This window comes from Mauremys mutica, chromosome 14 (assembly GCF_020497125.1).
Source record: "Mauremys mutica isolate MM-2020 ecotype Southern chromosome 14, ASM2049712v1, whole genome shotgun sequence".
NCBI lineage: Eukaryota > Metazoa > Chordata > Testudines > Geoemydidae > Mauremys > Mauremys mutica.
This window is the reverse complement of record NC_059085.1, coordinates 33,421,082-33,441,507: the sequence shown is the minus strand read 5'-3', so window position 1 is coordinate 33,441,507 and position 20,426 is coordinate 33,421,082. Positions and strand designations below refer to the sequence as shown.

Here is a 20,426-nt window from a genome sequence, read left to right as displayed (position 1 = left end):
AAACCTGTAATAGTAAAGTCACCCAAAGCAAATTCTTCTAACTCCAGCTAGCAGAAGACTATCTAATTGTCTCAGGTGATGACCTGGCCACAGTAGCTCAGATCTGTGTCACCTCCATGGTGAAATATTGTAATTTAGTCTGTCTGGGTCTGGACAAAAGTTCATGAGAAAGCTGCAGGTGATAGATAAAGCAGCAGCCTATCACCTAAGAAGCATGAGCTGAAAAGAGAGTATATAACACAGTGCTTCAAAACTGGCATTCTCTCTGCATTCGCTACTAGATTCATTTCAGGCTGCACTATACAGTCCTTAATAAAGTAGACCCAGGGCATCTGAAAGACTTGCACTCTTTTCAGAACTCAGCAGGCAAATATGATTGCCTCACACAGTGCAACTAACAGAGTGCAGGAATAAACCTGAGGGAGCCAAAGGAACAGCCTTCTGAATAGTAGGCTCAAGTCTTTCAGAAACTCAGCCAAGGGAGATCATGACAAACCCCCCCGTGCCTGTCATCTTCAGCTCACACTGAAAGGGCAGGACCAAAATTTTCAAAATTTGGACTCTGAAGTTAGTCTCCTAAATCCTTATTTAGCGCTTCTGAAAATTAAAGCAGTAAATATAAATTTAGGAGACTAACTTTAGGGTCCTATTTTTGAAAAAAAATTGACCTCACTTCTTCAAGAAAGTATTGTGCAAAGAACCAGAGCAGAAGGTATCCTGTGTAGCACTTAAAAGTTAGATAACTACACCAAAGTCTAGGGCAGAGAATAAGGTTCTGTGATGGACAGATCCCACCATTTTCTATAATCCAGGTACAGTCCCTAGATATTACAGCAATATGAATTTTAGAAATGCTTGTAGATTGAGCTAGGTCTTGTTGTCTACATCCAGACTGTTTAACACTTAGATCCCGAGTCTGGAAGATTATTAGCACATGGTAAAAACAATGGCCATGTATTGAGCTAGCTCCCCAGGTATTCCAGAGCTCATCTCTGCACACCAGAGGAAAGAGAGGCCATAGACACCGACTTTTGTCTCCCTATTTACTCCCCAATCCTTGGAGCAGCTAGGGGATGGTTTGGCCAGTTAGAGCAGCCCTGAGGCTGCACTAACTTCTGAAGGCAGTAAACTCCCCATTTGACTAGATCAGGATCCCTGGAGCACAGTTTGCTCTGTATCTGGCTCCTGAATACCCATTATACTGGGAGGGGAAGGGAGGTGAGGGCAACGTACAGACAATCTGCTTATATACAAGCAGAATCCCCACCTTAATGCTTAAGAGAGGCACAAATGGGACAGAGTGGAGTTGAAGATCTGGCCCGAAATTTAAAGTTAGCATGACCTAAGCACATACAAAAAATGTGTTTCGTAAAGTGCTTGTTTATGTCATGATCGAGAACTTTCAAATCCATTGTGAATTTAAATGTTTAGTATACATTACAACTCGAGCTATCTCCAGCAAATCCTGCCACAGGAAAATATATCCAAATGTTTCTGCTCTGGCAAAAATAACTACTATTACAGAATGGAGATAGAATATTAATTTTGTTCCAATAAAATTGGCTGGCATACATGTTTGTGTGTGCCAGGCAAGAGGTCATTATAGAAACAGCAAAACAAACCTCTCCACTGTTCTTGTTCCAGCACATTGTATTTAGATTTTAAAATCATAACTGTTGGATACCTTTCCTGAAGTGATGTACAAGATCTACTATGCCAGCAGCTATATTCTTTCATGAAATGACTTTGCTGTAACTCTATTTTGATACCCATTTCAACATAAACAAACTTTAACAGTCCTGTACACAATGCCAAGTCTCCTTCATTACTAATTAAGATGAAGGCAGGTAGTACAATTCTCTAATTATCTTTTATGTCATATTTATTTTCTGGTGAATTATTAAATAATGATTAATAGCCTACCTTCCAGTTGTATATCTGCTAATTCAGGAGGAAAAATATCAACCCTTTCTACTCATTCAGTTAATGGGCATCACTAATTGAAAAAATGTTCTTTGCACATATCAGTAACTTTCCAATCATTTACTTATTGAAAAGTTTGACAACTGAAATAAAATGAATGACACATTAATGGAACTCTGTGGAGTGTGCATACTGCTGTGTGAAGCATGCATTCTCCTTTTTTGCAGACAACAGACTTTATCTCAATGACAGATAGATATCACCATCTATCAGTCTCTGCAAAAAAATAGATGCTGTCAACAATAGCAGTTGAAGTTTGTGGATACTGATTACGTCCCAAATACGTTTGTTTTTATGATACAGTTATTTCTGGCATGGTTTCTGCAGTGGGATAGACAGCATATTGACAACCTGACTTGAAAGTGTATTATTCTCTGAGGATCACAACGGCCACAGTCTGCTGAGTAGGGGATGTGGTTAGGACAGTAGCCATCCCTGCATATTTGTTAGTATCTAGCAACAGGTTTTGGGGAACCTGTTTACAAAGTAGTTATAAGGAGTGAGCAGGGATTGCTGTTCCTAGGTTCCCCTGAAGCATTCTGGCCTATGCTCCGGGTTGTATTGTATTGTTGAATTGGTTGTAGCTCCAATTAGGGTGACCAGATGTTCAGATTGTACAGGGACAGTCCTGATTTTGGGGTCTTTTTCTTATATAGGCTCCTATTACCCCCTACCCTTCCCGATTTTTCACATTTGCTGTCTGGTCACCCTAGCTCCAATCTGTCACCCCCAAAGTACATCAGGAGAAAAATAAGAATTTGTCCCACAATGTGCATATATGCTGTAAGATCTACCAACCAGCTGTCTTCTAGCTATAGTCAGTACTAGAAAATTCAGGATAGCTGTTATGCCCATGTTGCTTTTTTAAAAACAATCATGCATCCTAGCTACAGTATTCTTACAGCTAAACTTCACCACACATTTACCAAGGTACAGTGGTTATGATATAACTGAAGCTAGCAGACACCCAAGCTACTAGACTTGAGGGAAAAAATATCTAGAAACAACCGCCACTTTGTTTACAATACAATGCCAGACTGTTTACTATACAATATGTTTCTGACACCAAACTTCATAATCATTATGATCCCCTTGTTAGCACTTTATTACAACATACAAATGCCTCTGAGAACCATTGTTAAAAAAGGAAGATAAGAGAATCTACAGTATGTAATTGAATTTAAAGACAAGAATTAATCAGTTAATAAACTACCATACATTAATCTCATTGAACAGTTGCAGGAGTCTAACCTCTAAAGTTAATGCAAAGGTAACTGGAATCCCCCGGTGAGAACTATTCATACCCATTAATTGTTGCAATACAAGATACCGTAGGTCTGAGTCCGCTGCCTGTTCTTCAGTATCTGAAATGTGCTTCTCGGCAGAGTGGAGGACACCGCTGGGACTCATTTGACTCTGACTTTCACATTAATTTCGTTGTGCTGTGAAGAGCAAAGACAAAATCAATGTCCATCAGTGATTATTCAAGGTAAAATATCTAGTGATATTGAATACCAATGGCAGTAGTGAGCATTAAACTTACTTAAGGTTTGTTGAGTTGACAAAGCCATTTATTCCAATTCCACTTCATTGTCTATGATGCATGAGAACAGAAAAATAACACAATTATAATGAAAATGCTGAATTACAATTTTTGGCAATTTAGATGTTAAAGTAACACATTTATTGTGAATAACACTCCTATAGCAGCATACAGCTCAAGAAAGGATTGAATCATGCTAGGATGAAACACCTCTATGCTAAAAACATGCTACACTATGACTATATAAATTTTTGGTGATGGAAAATTTATTTGAGGCCTGTGGCTGATTTGCACATAGAAAAATATCAAGAAAAGTGGCAGCTCTCCTGTCCCAGTATCTTCTCTCGTTGTTCCCCAATAAACAGTGAGTGAAGGCCTGACCTTACTGAAGACAATGGGAGGTTTTCCACTGATAATAATAGACCAGGATTTCATTTTATAACTTCTAAAAACTTTGCAAGAATAGCAACAAAGGGCATGAACTGAATGACTATAAGGCTTTTGTTGCCAGTTGTTGTGAGCACTTCTCAAAAGTTTCCCCCTGGGATCCTTATACAACCATCCTCCTTTCCCCAAAAATCTTGCTGTTATTTTGAAAATGCTATGGGTTATAGCTTAGATAGCTTAGCACATATTTAGCAATGGGAGATCTGATTCTCCTCTCACTTAAACCAATCAGAGTAAATCAGAAATAACTCTAGTATAATCAATGGAGATGAAGATGGTTAGAAAATATTTCCCAAACCCAGAAAATATTAATTAAAAAAATCAAAATTATTTTTCTCAAAAACCAGAAAACTATTTTTATCAGCTGCAAGTTTACTGTTTTAGCTATATGTAAGTAAATTCAATGGAGGGGATGATAAAAAGGCAAAATTTTCCACAGTACACAGACATCTGTCACACACAAAATTTGTTTAGCTGAAAAGCCAGTTTTCCATTTAAAACCATTTTGATTGAAAATTTTTCACCAGCACTAAGTAGCACAAAATTGGTGTGACAGTAGCATCATCAGGATGAAATGGTTAATTACTCTAATTCTGATAGCCATGAACGAGCATTAGTAGAGGTCCTAGGAACCATATTGCTAAAGAGCTTTCCATTGGTTTTTTCCAGCCAGTGTCCAAGAGGTGATGGATATCTAACTAGCAGAGTAGTATTTCTAAACAAATCAAATATATTCAGAACACAAGTAGGTTCACATGCTAACATCATATGAGATTCAAAACAGACTTTTCATCCAGAACAGATATTGGCTAATGCAACACTGAGTCAGTTAAGTGTCTATAAGCCTAAGAATAACATGAGGGCTTTGTAAGGGGGATTCATCTACTCAGGACGGCATTCCTGACAGACAACATTGGAGGCAATTGGACAGTACAGGGATTGGATAGCACGTAAATATCCAGAGAGATAAGTAAAAATTTAATATACAATTGGGGTTACCATAAAAAAGTAATAATTGAATACTTATTGTAGAGCTTAAATATGCTAGTTATTTGTTAGAAATAGTAAAGAAATCACTGCTGATCAATATTCCACTTTTCTCGGTTAGATATAAAGGTAGCACTCACTCAGATAGTACTCACCCATAACATGAAATCAATGAGGCACCATCTTGTACGGTGATGAGGACTTTCCACAAAGTGCTGGGGAGTCTCAGAGATTTCAGTGGATGTTGAGGACATTCAGCACTGCGCACAGGATCAGGTCTTATGTTATGAAATACTGTCCCCTTTCTCCCGCACCCCGCTCTCCTCCAGTGCTGTCATTGTCATCGGAGTGACTATTTAAAACCACAGGGGATTCTCTCCCAACGTGCTGGTCATGGAGGCTGCCATCTTGAATTGAGAAACTAATTTCCCTGAAAATGTATACCCACATTGACCCTGAAATAGTGCCCAGTAAGGATCCTAATAAATCCTGCTAGTCACCATCTGAATAAAATTGTCAACCTCAGTGGCATATCTATATTTACAGTGCACTGGAATCAGATCCCCAAACAACCAGGCACGAGATCTTACACCAACAGCTTTCCTTCCCCATATCGTATGTGGCGATGAATAATGATTTCAGGAAACGGAAGAGGTCACTGTGATAAGAAGTCACTGAACGTGGGAGAAAAGCTTTTACAGGTGTGTAAAAACTGCAGATCATAGTGTGAACAGCAACAGGTGAGAGTGAGTGCAATGAAAGCAAGCCTAGAATGTTTTCGTAACACAAAATCTTTGTGGTTTTCCCCATTTGTAGAGGAAACACTATTCACTGTTTTGACCTATAGCAAAGAGACACAGGGAAAGGAGAACTAGAATGGAATTTAAAACAAGAACTTCTGAAAAATATAAGCCTTAGGAGAAGGGAATTTTCTTTTTGTTTTATGTTCATATTTTATTTTTATTCCCTGTTTTGGCCTCATTGGCATTATACTGGATTAAATTCTTCTCTTTAAGTAAAATTCCTAATTAATATTTATTTACAACCCAATTATAGTTTTGCATTGCCCTATAAAAAGACTAGCAGTATTTGTATATGTTAATCTCTGCAGCTGAACATACAATAAAACCCCAACAGTGTCTCTTTGGTACCATAACTGCTTTTATTGTCCTGAAGTAGCACAAGCATTCTATCCACAGTCTACAGAGTACAAAATAAAGCTCCAGTCCTACACTGAGGTGTGCCCAGAAAGAAGGTGCAGTAGTCTGGGGGTGTGAATCACAATGAGAAACTAAGGCCTAAGCGCTTTTAACTCAAGAATAGAGTTTTATATGCAGGTTTACTTTACATTTAAGCCTTTCAGAAAGTTGTATAGGAACCCTTCTCATAAGTGCTGCTAGGAAATGACCTCCCATACACACACCAAAAAAAAAAAAGTGAGAGAACTAAGTTGAAGAATTCAGTTAAGCTAATGAAGAGAGAGTGAGTGTGAATAATAGAAAATAATCTTTTTTTAATTATAATTAACGATATGCAGGGGGAATCTGGACTTGTGACCACAATCAATAAAATTATTTAATGCTAATAATTTGCAATTCTATTGGCCATCCATAAATCTCAAATCTCGTTACAAAGTTGGGTACGTATATTCTTCTCTCCATTTTAAAGAAGAGTAAAGTGAGGCACGCAACATAAAATGGCTTGCCTAAGGTTGTAATTAGTCAGTGGCAGAGTCAGACCTAGAATCCAGGACTCCTGCCTCCAAACTCCACTCATGATACACTAAACTGTGGCTTCCCTCAGTAGCAGAGTCTGTGCACATAAAGGACAATCCATGCACACGCTACTGAAAGAAATTAAAGTAGTGTCCAGTGTCATAACTTTCATCTGCTAGCTTCTGCCTGGCCAGTTGCCCAAATGCAGGCCAAAGATGTCCTGAATGTGGAAGAAAATATTTGCTGTTTGTAAATTGATTTTTGTTTCCCCTCCTAAACTAAAATCAACCATGCAGATCCAGCCCCGGCAGTTTAAAATGTCATGCAGTGTAGCATAACATTCTTTCAAGTGACACTGTCATTCAAGTGATCTCATAAGTTAAAGGGGACATGCCACGGACAGTCTTGTACATTGATGTGAAACTAATATTTCAACTAGCATCTCCTACAAAAATATCCACCCTTAAATTATTTTCTTAAGTGTGCATAAATATGTGTGTTCCTAGGGACAGGAAGGATAGAGGAACTGCGGAGACTATTCATTTGTTTTCCAATATAACCACAATCACTCTCTCTTAGCCATAGCCAAAGAAGAGAGGGACCACCACTGAGCAAATACACTTGAATTAAGTTTATTTGTTAGAAAGGTTTCTATGAGGTCCCTAAAAATTACACTGACTATACTGAGAGTTGTGTGCAGTGTTCAACTTGTGTTTTTTGATATGGGAGTTGGTGGTCCACGGTGATGTAGAAGGTATCAGGGTATTCTTTTGGGAGGAAGGTTTGAAAAGGCCTACACCTTGGCACAGTCTGTTGATGTCTAAATGAAAAAAGGCATCACTTTGCAGGCATGTTTATCAAAAGGGTTTAAAATGGGTGTTTTGGCAGTATCTGGAGAAGAGGCAAACTCCATCAGAGTCATCTGTTCAACTCCTCTTTCAAATTGGTGGTAGAATTGGAGCTACTGCCCTCCCCGCTTCCCCCAAACCTCACTACAGTGCTTTCTACAGCTCTGGTCTTCGTAAAAACAAACATTCAAGACATACAGACATTTTGCCATTTGAGTAGTAAGTTCAAGTTGGAGAGGGAAGGTAGCCCCTCTCCTTCCTCTCACCATGAAATAATGTTACCGTGTTGGCAACTTCTTCAAAACATTCGGCCAAAGAAAAGCTGGTGCAATTGATTTGCATCAATCATCTAATAAGCTGCTCCTTACCCTTCTTACCTGGTCATGACTATGATTCACAAGCCAACTAAAATGCCTACATTCTTCCAGTGTTTGTCTTAATGATTACTATTCCACCAGCTCTTAGAGCAGTTACCAGCTTTAAGAAACTCTTTGTCACATAAGCCTTTGTGAAAATGGCAGCAATAAGCTCATAGGTGTTCTGTACTGCCACTTATCCTAAAATTGCTGTGTATCTTGCTGGGCAAACAGAGTCTGAAACCATAAGCGAAGCAGTGGCAGTGGAAACCAGTTTTAATAAATTGACATCAGACTCTCGATTCCGTGAAACATTTGTCAGGGATGAATATTCACTGTCATCGTTGCTTGCAACACATCTCAATGGCCGAATTAAAACATATTTCTAACCCAGATAGATATAAATTGCAGAAAGGATCCTTTCAAAAATAAAAATAAAAAAGAGCTGAAGGCCATGTCATAATTTGCCTCCACTTCCTCCTCTTCTTTGTTTGTCATTTTCCTGGCAAGATGAGTTGTCTGACAAATAATTTATTTTAAGAGCAGTCAAGAATGCAAAAAGAATTAGCAAAAAGAAAAAGAGTCATCCTGACACTACCAGGATCAGCGGCAGCAATAAAATTGGGAAAATGCCCAGTTTACGCCATTTTAAAGCATAATAGAGCTCACAAAATACTTTGTCCTTTTCTTAGCACAAGATGACTTTGGTATATTACTTTTTTTTTTCTGAAGTTGACTCAAAGAACGTAAGTTTTTATACCACACTTTAAAGATCAGATTAAGTCAGGAATCAGTGAACTGTGCTTATGTACAGTAAATAGGTAGCTCTGTTAAAAGCAAATGTTGATTACTGTCCCCGGGTATGGCTTCTAAACTGATACATTGTATTGTTATTCATTAATTATTTGCACCTAGAAGCTCCAGAAAATGTTGTTTACTTTTAAACACTGGATTAAGTGGAAGCAGAGCCAGCTGACATTATATTATGTCAGTGACTCTCTTTTAAATATATTCCGTGTTAGCAGATATTTTGACATTTTCGTTTCATTTTCTGTTTATTATTCTAATTCATTTAATCTGTGCACCTAGCATTCCTGCACAGCTAAGATCAGTTTAAGATTTCACATCTCCAGTTTTCTTTTCCTCTTCCAACTCTTAGTCCAGCTCAGTTACTGTCTTCTGGTATGGTACTTTTCTGTATGCTGCAATGCCCAGAGTACTCTTTTCTTCTATGAAGAAACCCACAGATGTTCTGCCTCCAGCTTTGCACAGGGATTTGCTGAAATTAATCACTAACTAGTTTCAGTCTTTCACTGGAATCAAAGCTCATACGGATTTTTTTTAAAGGTTTAGTCAAAAAAATGCATTATTTAAAGAATTATGGAGGATACTTTTACAATTTATAAAAAAATATTTTAATGTTCTTTTTAAAATACTGTTAAAAAAACAAAACAAGAAAAATTGGCTTCTCAAAATCTATGTAATCACAAAGGACCCAAAGTATGCACAGGCAGGTACTCTATTTTTAATTAAAATAGCAATGTCAAGATCTCTTGTTGGCCTGGAAATATGCTTATGTCTCAGAAATCAAAGAACAGCATCTGCAGAGGAAAACAATGGAGGAAGCAGATCATTCTAGGGGAAATCTCTATCTGCAGACAACTCCTCCCACTACAATCTCATTCTAGTCAGATGCTATTAGCCCTCTTGGAATAGGGCAGAAGAGCGATGCTTGGAAAACATAGGTGCCATGTCATCTACATGCACTTGTATCTTTGCTAGAAGGTCACTTTCCTACAGCTACTGTCAAGTGTCTGCCATATCAGTGTTTATAAGGCCTGTCCTCCATCTACAAAAACAACCATCTCTGCAATAGTATCATAGATTTTCATGGTTACGTCCATGGTCCTGGTTTATTAAACTGTAGGTGAAATCCTGGTCCTAGTGAAGTCAATGGCACAACTTCCACCTAAACAGCTGGTTATGTAGGACAACTGAATGTTTTATTTAACTCTCAATAGAATACACAGGGTGAGCCTACATGAAAGCAGAAGATCTCTGATTGTCAGAAGTCTCAGTCCCTGTATTTATTTTGTAAGGTATTATAAATATATATTTTCGGGTTCAGGCCCTGTGTTATAGACTTCATTTTAAAGGAAAATAACAAGTCTCTCTTCAATGGCGCCAGGATTTCACCCTGTGTTATGCTACCTAGTCTCGCCTATTAGCTGAGGGGGACAGCAAGAATGGCCTATTCTCATGATGGATATCAGCTATGGGGTCATGGTTAAAGTAATGGCTCTGTTCAGGCACAAGAGACACTGATACTTGAAGCAGTGGCACACCCACAAACTCCTGAAGGGAAGGTTTTTGTGAGAGAGAGGGGTTTGCATTGCTACACCCAACCTGCAGTGACCCATTGCCACAACAAACCATTATGGAGCTCAGACTATGCACCTGGCTCACCGTTTAAAGAGGTCTTTTTTTACGTATTTGTTTCTTTGCTTTATGTGTATTTCTTGTTGTGTGTCCAACTTAATGTAACCTACGTAGAAGGGAGGTAAGTCAGTTTACTCACCAATTCTGTGCTACAGAATTCCTTTGTCTGACTAAATATTTGTACAGATTGCAAATTCATATCCTTGTGTGAAAGTACAGCTGGATTTCTGTAGGAACCCTTTAAATATTAAAGTGGAAGTTATAATAGGATTCACTTTCTTTCTGTTCCAAGGAATCCAGTATCAGTCTTTACAAGAAGATAGTTACACACAATTAATAGTTTCAAATTCCTTTTACTGAATAACATTCCAAAGATAAACCATTAAAGAACAGAAGTTACAATGCATCCTAGCTAGACTAATGACACTAATGAGAGACTTGTTATTTTCCTTTAAAATGAAGTCTATAACACAGGGCCTGAACCCGAAAATATATATTTATAATACCTTACAAAATAAATACAGGGACTGAGACTTCTGACAATCAGAGATCTTCTGCTTTCATGTAGGCTCACCCTGTGTATTCTATTGAGAGTTAAATAAAACATTCAGTTGTCCTACATAACCAGCTGTTTCAGCATCCACGCTATTGAGTGCATACTCAACTTCAGATAAGAAAAATCCCTGACAATGACTATAGCTGCTAAGCTCACACATGGTCTTTTGGTTCAATGATGTTATATACCTCACAACGACATTTGGCCTCCAGTCCACATTTCCTCCTGTATGGTGTTTTTCCAGTCTCAATCCCACTGACTTCTGTGAAGTTACAGGAAACTGTACTAAGATCCAACGTACAGATTCATTCCCCCGGGCAACTCTGTCTCCTCACTACTGGATCTGACTGGTGCTCAACATGGCTGAAGTTTTGTATCCCTGAGAGAACTCACTAGTGATTAGTCAGGAGCTTGCAGCTTCTAATTAAGGGTTTGTGTATACAGGCAGGAATGTCTGCCCTTAATGAAGCCTTCCACACCACCTTCAAAACAGGTACTGAGCATGGTTAACAATTTCCTGCACTCCTTCTACTGTGCTGAAATAGCAACTACTTGTGTGTCCTCACTCAAGGCTCTATACTGCCACCTGGTCTGGGAATGTTTCCATATCAACACAGAGCAAGTAGAAACAGCTGCTGTAATTACAGCAAAAGGTATTTTTGTTTGTTTGTTTTTTGCTGAACACCATCAAAGAAGAAAAAGAAAAGGTGGCTGCACCAACATTTTACACTTTTCCCCAATATTCTTTAATAAGCTTTATTATTAACTCCGAGGGAATCCTGGTGTAGAGAGCCAACACAAATCCTAGGGTCCCCTTAAGCCGTATGTAAATCTTTTTGATCTCTTATGTGGTACATCTACATGGACCTTTTGCTGGCCCTTTGCACAGGTATGAATTGTACCTTCAATAGGTTCGTCAGACAGCTACAAATATCCATAGATGACTTGTGAGCAGACAAATTTAAGAAACACTATTCTATAACTTAGGTGACTCATATGGTGAAAATAAATTAACTGGGAATATTCATTGAAACCAATGACTGATTTGCTCATACAAACTATTCCTCGAACAGCTACAAATAATGATTTTTTAAAAAGCCTTATTCACAAGGAATTATTGAACAGAGAAGAGTTAAGTTCACTGGATACAATATTTTTAAAGAATAAATTATCAGTTCTACTTATTTTCTAAGTGGCTACAATAACACGCTAATACAAACTATTTTTTCAATATAACAAGATTGTTGGGGGGTGGGGTGGGGGCAGTATGGTTGTATTTTAAATGAGCTTTGTTTCCCAACATTTATTTTATAGACAAAGAACATTTGCTTACTTTTATAGCAAAAAGATATTTACTATACAAGCAAATAAGAAAAATGGTTTCAGGCACTGCATTTTTATTTGTTGAAGCTTCAGCATATAGAGTGACAACACTGAATTGTTTTAATTTGCAAAGAATTCTTTGTGTGATTACTTTGTTTTGCTTCAATTTAGATCTGCCAGCTTGGAAATGGCTATTTAAAGGTTTGTGGAGGTTGTCAGCATTGTTTTATCACTGTGTAGGCTTATATTAGTGGAGGTTGCTTTCACAATCAGCTTGTATCTTGAAAGTTTAAGACATCTTGCTTTACTAGGCAGCATAAAAATCTGGGGATATATTTTCCACTTGGCTGAGGCCTGAAATCCCTTTCTGGTGGCACAAGTTGCCCCTGCAAAATGCATGTGTATTAAATGAATTGTCCCCACAGTTCAATTTCTGGGGCAGCCTGTAAAAAATGTATCCCTCAAGGTTTAAATAAAATTTAAGCTTGCCCACTGAATCTGAAGTGTTTTGTTTCAAGTTGTTTGACAGAGGAAAAAAAAAAAAAGTCGTGGCAACCATTTCCACAACCATTTCCAGCCCTGATCCAGTCAAGGAACTGGGATGATACCATGTCAGATATACGACAAATTACGGCTGTAAAAGGATAAAATCCACCCATGTGCTGAGTGACCTATGTACCACATAACTCCCATTTGATCCATCTACCGTGGATTCAGATGGGCCTTATGTGATGCAAGACTAGTATTAGTCTGCTGTTGATGGATGAATTTCACCCACAGTGAATACTTGCAGGCAATCCATAATGTGTTTTTTTTAATCAAATAATAAATGTATCTGAGGAAATTGTGATCTGCTTAGGGATAGTCCATACGTAGAAAAAGAAAACAAAAGTTCATTTAATAAATTTACTGAAGTGTGGGGGAGTTTACATATGATGAGAGACTGCAGGAACTAGTAGTATTCTTTCTTTGAAAGCAGAAGTGGTTAAAAAATGTTCAAGATCACAGAACAGGAAAAAAAACACTTAATCCTTTTAGTGTCTTTCAGAAATCAAAACAAACCACTTATTCAAACCCTGTATGCTTAATCTGATCTGTAACATAGACTTACTGTTATTTGTATTGTACTGTCAGTGTACGTGTACTAGACATGGGCCGTACAACTGCACTGTGGCAGACTAGAGTTCTTAGCTGCTTCCCCTTTGAGACGTAGGTCCCTCTCAGTATTTATGGCTAATTTTTTCATTTCTATGCTTTCTTGTCATTACAGTTTAGGTAAGGTCGGTGAACTTACAGAAAATGGGAAGTTTGGTGAAATGCACCTAGGCGAGATTGCATGACAGGAAGAAATAAGCCCATTTGCAAGTATCCTCAGTTTACAGCCTCTAAAGCTTGAGAGGACTTCTGGAGTTGATGAACGTACATCTAAATTGTTTTCAACCTTTATTTTCTATCTCAAATTCTTCCAGTGCCTGCTATTTAGTCCTTTGTCTATGGGTCACCCTTATTCACGCTCATTTAGGGTGACCAGACAGCAAATGTGAAAAATCAGGATGGGGGTGGGGGGTAATAGGAGCCTATATAAGAAAAAGACCCCAAAATTGGGACTGTCCCTATAAAATCGGGACATCTGGTAACCCTACACTCATTATGCCAGTTGTTCCACTGAAATCAGTGAGGCCATTCATACAACAAAATGTTCTTCAGTATGAGTAAGGGTGGAAGAATATGGTCCTCTGCTTACTCCTACAGTTGTGCTGTTAGCATTATTAGGAACAGCATCTTACATCTACTGTAGTTTTGGGCACTGACAAATCTCTGGCTGGGATGATTTAGTTGGTGTTGGTCCTGCTTTGAGCAGGGGATGGAACTCGATGACCTCTTGAGGTCTCTTCCAACCCTAATATTCTATGATTCTAATAGTTCCCTATCTATTCATCTTTCAGAGTAGCAGCCGTGTTAGTCTGTATCCGCAAAAAGAACAGGAGTACTTGTGGCACCTTAGAGACTAACAAATTGATTTGAGCATAAGCTTTCGCCCACTTCATCGGATGCATGCAGTGGAAAATAGAGTAGGAAGATATATATATATATATACACACAGAACATGAAACAATGGGTATTACCATACACACTATAAGGAGAGTGATCAGTTAAGGTGAGCTATTATCAGCAGGAGAGAAAAAGAACTGTTTGCAGTGGTAATGAAAATGGCCCATTTCTAGCAATTGACAAGAAAATGTGAGGAACTGTAGGGGGAAGGGGGAAATAAGCATGGGGAAATGGTTTTACTTTGTGTAATGGCCCATTATTCAGCGGAATTCACTCTTGTTTTTACTTTGTTAGGGCTGGTCCACACTAAGAATCGGGGTCGAACTAGGGTACGCAAATTCAGCTACGTGAATAGCGTAGCTGAATTCGAAGTACCCTAGTTCGAACTACTCACCCGTCCAGACGCCACAGAATCGAAGTCCGCGGCTCCAAGGTCGACTCCGCCACCGCCTTTTGCAGTGGTGGAGTACCGGAGTTCGAACTATCGCTTCCGGAGTTCGAACTATCGTGTCCAGATTAGACGCGATAGTTCGAACTCTGAGAAGTCGAACTCACCGCGTCGACCCGGCTCGTAAGTGTAGACTAGCCCTTAGAAACAATTCTTTGGGAACTAAACTTTTCACTTCTACAAATCCAAGAATCCCAGCATGCATTTATGCCCCTGAGGTTGAATGTGGAGAAGTAACCCCTCATTAGCAAAGTCCTTTTATAAAATAAGTAAGCCACTTGAGCAACTAGAGCACTGATCTTTCTTCAGTTCTGAGATAAGATCTGTCCCAACTTTCCAGCTGACATGTCACACAGAAATTTTGTCCACATTGAACTACAGGTGGTGATACTGCAGGATTCAGGTGCACACCTCCCAACCAGAAACTTAACAAGGATTTCACTAGATTTCATGCAGAAAGGGGATTTTAAAAAAAGCTTTCATAGGTGATTCCCTTGCTAGGGGAGGTTCTTTACTATTTTGCACTCACTGTAGATGGCAAGTGAAATGAACTCAGAGTAGATCGGGCCTTCAGGCATAGCCCTGAGCATGGGGTGGCTTGTAGCTGCACTACTCCAGAAGCCACACCAGGTATGCATTCAGTAACTAACAAAGGCACATTTCTTTCAGAGATTCCTTTTTTCATAGAGGGCAGTAGAGAAAATATTGCACAAGCCCTTTGCAGCATGCACCTCTCTCTCAGAACCAGTGATTTCCAAAGGGGTGGAGCTGCAGCTCTGCCTCATCCCCATTCCTAACCTGCTCGCTGTCTAACCATTTACTTGCAAGGAGGAGTATCGGATGTGCAGCCCATACTGTCCCACCACATATTTGAAGGCAAAACTCAGCTAGGTCAGACCATAAATGCACAGGAATGTTGGATGGGGGCCTGTCACGGGAGACCTCCCTCCTCATGCATTTCTCTTTGCAAACAGTCCTCACATACACTCCACTGTAGGTCCAACACTGTGTGCATTATTTATAATATCTTATACAAGCTCATGTCCCCACAGCATAAAGCTTTTCCCAAGCTTTGACCTGCTAGGCACAGGATGAAAGGGAAGAAGAGATCTCACCTCTCTGAGATCCTGGGCTTCTTTACCCTTCCTTCCAGCCTCCCCCTCTCCCTTCCTGTCTCTTTTTTAACCATCCCCAGCTAATGAGCTGAGTGCCCTAGTTAACTGGTTAATCACCCAGTCCTTAATTATCTTCTCTGTTTGGCCCCTGAGGGGAAGCTTGCAGGGTGGTGAGTCAGCCTTAGGCTACTCCCACTCTGTCACAGGGTCTTATTCCTCTGCTCTGCTGCATAGTAGTATGTAAGATACTAGGTATGTTACATTTTTATATGTAAAAAGACTTCTCCATGGCAGGGATACACTGTTTTCGTTTCACATTAGTTGCCCAGCAAAGATCTCCCCGTACTGAGGAAAACTGAAATGTTTTATTCCATTGGGTTTGTGAAAGCAGCACGTACTAAAGAAAAAGATACAAAAAAATAAAACACTAACAATACTAGGTCAATGAAGGGTAGGAGCCTAAATTCACTGCCACTGATAATTATTGATGTGTGGGATACATGAAGCCAAGAATATTGGATACCATGTTGGTCCTGCAATGACCAACCCTAGTCCAGTTATAACAAAATATTACCTCTGCCAAAATAAATCCAGGTCAATGAGTGTTTGAAACAAAACTAATTAGTCTGTTTGTTTACTAGTATGATAGTCAATTAATGCTATGCCTCTTGCTGTCAGTATCTGATGCTGGACTAACATCTGCAGCAGCTGCAGTGGGCGCATAAGGAAAACAGAACGCTATTTCTTATTTAGATTGGGGTTAGCGCTCCACTGGACCTCCAGTGCAGCATGGCTACCATGAATCAGCAATAACAGACTGATTCAAATGCTGCATAGCCTTTCACGGGGATTAATATTGGACTTGCTAAAGAGCTAGATTAGAAGAAGGAATGACCACCTTCATTTACAGGGTGTACAGCAGAGAAAAGAATAGACAACATATATTAACTCTAATCAATATAAGAAGCCTCCTCTGAACAGTGTTCAATTTTAAAACCAAGCATGCATTATTTTCACTTATTGCCTTTACTTTGAGCCATTATGAAAGTCTATATCCTTCCTTCTCCACAAACGGAGATTCTACAGAAATGTTGTCACCCAGCAGGAAACTATACAGTGTAGAAAAGAAACCTTTAGTCAACTTAAAAGGATTAATGCATTGCTTTCAACAAAAGCTCAGCAGGTCTTCCTAGTCAAGCTCTTTGAGTTCACTTAAGATTTTTGTTTGTTTGATTAAAACAAGTGTAAACTTGAGATTTCATGTAGGATAATCAGGTTTGTTTGATATCAAGGGAAAAGTGGCCCTCTTGGAAAATCTCATGTGCTGAGATGTGCAGACGAGGAGGAAGTTGGGATAGGAAAGAGATTTTGGCTATAAAATCCCAAGCTTAGCATAGTTTTCTTTTTTTGACTGCTGTAGTTTAACTGCTGTAAAGCCCATATACAGAAAAGCTTCTTATAATTTCATAATGAAAGATTTGAACAGTTTCATTACATTTGATGGTTCCAGTTCTTGTTTGGGGTGGTTACAAGCATAACATGAAGCTTAGAATCAGTTTCATGTCATTGTTAAAGTACAAAATAATGTTTGTGCTGTGTGTGTAGAAATAGCTTGCGTTATACAGTGAAGTAAAAATAGATTTTCGCTATCTTTGAACAACAAAAACTGAGGATCATATCACAATTATGTTACAGACTATAAGTACTATAACGAGAGAGTTAAAAACCTGGACTGAAATTGATTCCAAAATTACAAACAAATAAGAAACTGTATTTTGAACATGATCTCCTACATAATTTGGAATTTCAGTGCATTACTTATCTGTTAATCAAAGTCACCTTTCTTGTAACCTTAACTGTTTGAATATATTTTCTGTTCGAGTGTCAATACAAGTCAATAGAGAAGGTCACTGAGGCTGCTTCACAGTTCACACAGTGTCCTTTATCATCATCATGGTGTACTTGCTGAAGAGCCAAACAACTGAAGCACTAAACAAAATCAGCAAAACTTGCATCCTTGGAATTGCAAAAACAATAATTTCAATTAAAAACAGAGCTTGTTGACAGATTACATGAACTAGAGAAACCCTGATAATTACAGTGGCGGTGAGATGCCAAAAGGTACAGTTGTCCTGCTGTAACATGACACTGTTAGCAGACAAGCATTGTCTTCTTTGTGACTGAAAAAGGAGCATTTACCCTTGGGGGCTTTATGGTCAACTCCCCACTCATCCACACAATAACTGGATGAGCCTTAGATATTTTGGAAGTTTAATTCAGCTGCACAAATATTTGGGCTTAGTCCTGCAGATACTGCCTTTCCATGGTTACTTTACAAAATCTAGTGGCAGTAGCAGCAGTGCTGTCCTTACTACTTACATTGCTATAGTGTCCAAAATATACAAGGTATTTTCCAAACACGTGTTTTTCTGTCCCAAAGAGCTTGCAATGCAATGGCAGACATGGTACAATAAGTTGGAGCTAGTATAAGACTCCCCATTCCCAGATCACCTCTTTGCAGCACAGTTTGGAACTGCAGCTTCCCCAACACACACTTCAGCCTACTATATCTATCTGCCTTTATGACTTAGCCCTCTGACAAGCCAATTTAGAGCATTCCACCCCTCTAGAGAAAGGGCAACAAAAGCACAAAACAAAGGGATCTTCAGCCCAGCCAGGATCAGCATCCAGACCTCTTCCATACAGGCCAGGCTCAGCTGCAACAGCCTGCCTCAACTCCCAACAGCAGGTGCTGGGCTCAGATCCTCCCAACAATCCAGTCCAAGTCCACCCGCCTACAAAGGGCTCAGGCCCACACAGTCCCCAGACAGCTCCTGGCCCTCAACAAGGTTTCTTGCCCCCAGGTGGGAGGGAGCGAGCAGGCAGTCTGATACCCTCTGGTCAGCCCTAAACTGTGGAGTTTTCTTCCTCTTAAGATCAATACCCAGTGCAAGCATAGCAGGCCTGGGCTAACTAAACAGGGCTATCTGGCCCCAGGTCTCCTGCACCTTAGAGGACCAGGCAGCCCTGTTACAAGGCTCCAACAATACATGGGGGAAAATAGGAAGACTGGTGGATGGGGGGGGAATAAAATCATAGTATTACGTAGTTGTGTTGCACACATCTAGTTACAAATGTGTTCCACAATATATACAAAATTCCTTCCCACCCCACAAGGCAAAGAGCCTTTTTACTCAATCAGTCATCCTTTCCTACTGTCAACTAAATGCAATGCCAACCAAACACAAAGAGGGTCTCGGAATGTTATCCTTGATCCTGTCCTCCTCTGTCCAAACATCCTCCTCTATCCAGCTTTCCTTTCCACACCCTGTCCTTTCATACAATCCAACCACACTCTGTCCTCACACTAACTGGCAATGGAGAGAAGGTGCCAGGAGAGAGAGATGCCTGACTCAAGTGATGCCAGATGGGTATACTTGGTCCTTCTGCTGTCTGACCACAGATTAGAGGACTAGAATTTGCAGCAAGCTGTGCAAATTGCAGACTGTGCTTGAAAAGACTCAAGGGGAGTTTGAACGAGTCTGTCGGACTATCAATTGTTTCCCAGCTTCAGGAAGCTGGTGTGCCCTACAGAGGGTTTGGATACTATTCCACAGAGATTGGGAAGCATAAATCCTCCAAAAGACGCACCCTAGTGAAGTGTATATATGAATTTTATTTTGCATTTGAACTTGTGGTAATAACAAGTATTAAAACTTGGGGAGGGAGGAAAAATGGTAAATTGAAAAAGCTGTTATTGACAATATTCACAATTTTTTCTAGGGTTATAGGTAAACTTATGCATTGAGAGATAGATTTCATAAACATTTTCCATTAAGAAGTTTCAATCACTCTTGTTCTCTCACAGATTTAACTCAGATAGATAGAATCCTGAAAAGATTAAACTCCATTCTGTACCACAACAGAGAAATAAACTGAGCTACAGGAAGGAGAAAGAAATATTATACCTGAAACTGGACAATCCTGTCACATTAGCCAAGGTTTTAATTGTGCCCATTAAAAGTCTGTTTTCAAAAGTGTAGTTATAAACACATTGCACATGCCAGGTAAATATAAGGAGCATAACCCCATGGCTTTCAAGACCTCTCACCGGGTGTTGAGTACTTTAACTCAGTGGAAGTTGAAGGCATTCAACAACTTGTAGAAAGGCATGCAGCAGCCTGCATAACTGACCCTTCCATTCATTTTGTTTGTTCTTCCGCTGGAATTTTCGAAGGGGCCTAACACCTAATGATTTAGACACCAACTCGCACTGACATTCCGAAATCCCAGCCTTCATGAGTGAAGTAAAAAAAATCCAGTAGGAAAAACTCCAGAAATTCCAGTAGAATGAGAAAGGAAATGGATATGAGTGTCTGTACGTCTGTCCAGGTTCATCCATTTATTCCTAAGAACATTCCTAGATTGGGTTAAAACTAACATTTTGTAACTAGTATTTATAAATCTGGATGCTTTTCATTTTAATTTTGCATATGTTATAACAATACTCTACTCACAACAGAAAATCTATAGAGAGCAGACATCCCTAAAAGATGTAAATGTGCTACTTTGATTTGTTCTGATACCGGACTATAAAAATAAATTCAGGTATCC

At 39.3% G+C, this 20,426-nt stretch overlaps 1 long non-coding RNA gene across 3 annotated transcripts in view; it reads right to left on the bottom strand.

The window, feature by feature from the left end:
- LOC123349637 overlaps nt 1-20,426 on the bottom strand; it is a 113,327-nt gene that overhangs the window by 34,204 nt on the left and 58,697 nt on the right. The window contains exons 3-5 of one of the 3 annotated variants that reach the window (XR_006573605.1): nt 5,116-5,220; nt 3,527-3,577; nt 3,288-3,425 (exon numbers count right to left, since the gene is read on the bottom strand). This is a non-coding gene — a long non-coding RNA (uncharacterized LOC123349637). The remainder of the gene's footprint in view (nt 1-3,287; nt 3,426-3,526; nt 3,578-5,115; nt 5,221-20,426) is intronic. The other 2 variants (XR_006573606.1, XR_006573607.1) reach the window with 2 other exon arrangements.